Genomic DNA, 2,454 nt, shown 5'->3' with positions numbered 1-2,454 from the left:
TACCCTGATTGCCGGGTTGCCTCCTGCCCCTGAGGGCTCCCGGACTGTGAGAGGGCAGGCTGGGCTGAGGGGACCCCCCCCCCCTCCAGTGCATGAATTTTCATGCACCGGGCCTCTAGTATATAATATTGTCCATATTTTTAGAAATCTCTTTAGTGACCTTGTTGCAGAAGACCGGAGAAAAACCAAGCAACACTTAGAGAAAGGGGAGTTACATTTTATTATTATTATGTGCGGGCCCAGAGAAGAATGTCTTTCAAATTCTGGGCAAAAAACATGGAGGAAGCTTTCCATATTTATACTTTTTCAGTTCTTTGTCTCCCAAATAAGGGTTTTTCCAGTTCCCTTTGCAAGTTCTTAAAGAGCCCTATGTGCGTGGGCTTTGAGACCTCAACCAAAGGCCTGGCCTGGTGCCAGCACTGATAACTTTGTCTGGGGAAGGTTTATGGCCTCTCTGGGATGGGAGTAGTCTTATTTTCCTTATTATTTAAGCCAGCAAGCATTTACAGAAGCCAGAAATAGCAGGGTTAAAATTTCAAACAGCAGTTTTTATATAGGATGGATGCTTCAACCTCACAACTAGCAGTCAGATTGTTTTGTTGATCAATAACTATAATGATATAAGAGAAAAATATATGATAAAAGTAACTCTCCATTGAAGCATAGTATGTTGATATAAAAAATAAAATAATTCTACTAAATTCTAATTTAGGCTATTAAAATATTATTTGGAATCATTTTACAATACATTCATAAGTCAAATCATTATGTTGTACACCTAAAACTAATACAATGTTATATGTCAATTATATCTCAATTAAAAATATTATTTGGTTTACATAAAGTGCAAACCTTTTTACACTTACTAGTAAAGAATATAATTCTTGGCACAAAGACAACATGCATAAATAAACCAGTTAGTAGTCATAACCATCATTTCTCTTTGCTTTGAAAGATTAAAAAAAACTAAACCAAATTGATTACTTAATGTTCAGCTTGTGTAAAATCAGTGTACTTAAGAAAATTCAAATTTAAAAAGAGTAAGTCAATAGTATTTTTAGAAATACATGTTATCCTGCCCAATAATGAATTCTATGCCTCCCCCCATAAATCCACTGTATAATCTTTGAAGCTCAAAGTAATAACTTTAATAATTTCTAAAATTCAGTTTTAAAAATATTTTTTAAAATTGATTTTAGAGAGAAAGGAAGAGAGAGGAAGAGGGAAAGAGAGAAACGTTGATGTGAAGGAGAAACATCCATTGGCTGCCTCTTGCACACCCCCTGTTGAGGATCCAGCCCAAAACCTGGGCATGTGCCCTGACCAGGAATTTAATCAGTTCCCTTTTGATGCACAGGATGATGCTCAACCAACTGAGCCACAACAACCAGGACTAAAATGTAGTTCTTTAATAAAAATGATTATATCAGATGAGATTCTTTTCAAGTCCATCATGGGAGAACTTTTACATACAAAATAAGTGTTATGCTTTGCTGTAATCAATTTTAGAGATGTTAATATATTTCAAAAAATATATGGAATGCTTCTTTGGAAATATACATGAAGTATTATTAGGCTATATCCACACTTTATTTTCAACCAAAGAGTTTTATTTAACTTAAGCACGATTATTCAGTCTTTTAAAATATCAACTGTTTGAAAAATATTTAATCTATACCAAAATGCAGGAATTTGCTGTTCTGAGATTATTTAAATGTAAGTGAATCACAAGCCTTGAAAGTAATTCCAAAAGAAGTTTCAAAATTGCTCTCAGTAGTAACAACAGCACTGAAACACAATATATAGCCTCTAAAGACAGTTATATGGAAGAATATTTATTTATAAATTCTACTATTTGTTAGAAAAAACAAACTTGTTTATTTTATATTCATTTCCTTTATAACTGTAACCCTTCATTTAGGTTTTAGTATAAAAAGCATGAAAAAGAATTTTATTATATTTTCATTTTGTTTAAATTTTCAACCAAATCACCTCAATTTCTGAACTATAAAATAAAAATTTAACATTTCTAATTCTAGACACCACAAATGTAAAACAAGTCCTATTTAACATGGTTTTAAATGATATCTATAGATTTGTTTAGAGTGGGAAAGATTCTGATTTTTTGAAAATGCCAAAAAGTTTTCATTTGGGAGAAATCAACTAAGTATAAAATATGACTAGTCTCACACAGGCAACACAAATAAATTGCTTGCTCTAATAAATTCTTAAAAATGTATTTTAATCTCACTCCAAAAGCAAGAAAATTTCTGGATACAAATACATCTCATTCAATAATGTTTGAACATACATTCAGCAATTTAAAATATTATAAGGATCCAATATTTTAAACGTTTATAATCTCAATGTATTATACATTTAATACTAGAGGCCTGGTGCACAAAAATTTGTGCACTGGGGGGGGGGGAGGGGTGTCCCTCAGCCTGGCCTGTG

This window comes from Myotis brandtii, unplaced genomic scaffold (genome assembly GCF_000412655.1).
Source record: "Myotis brandtii unplaced genomic scaffold, ASM41265v1 scaffold230, whole genome shotgun sequence".
Lineage (NCBI taxonomy): Eukaryota > Metazoa > Chordata > Mammalia > Chiroptera > Vespertilionidae > Myotis > Myotis brandtii.
Note: the sequence above shows the minus strand (reverse complement) of the source record.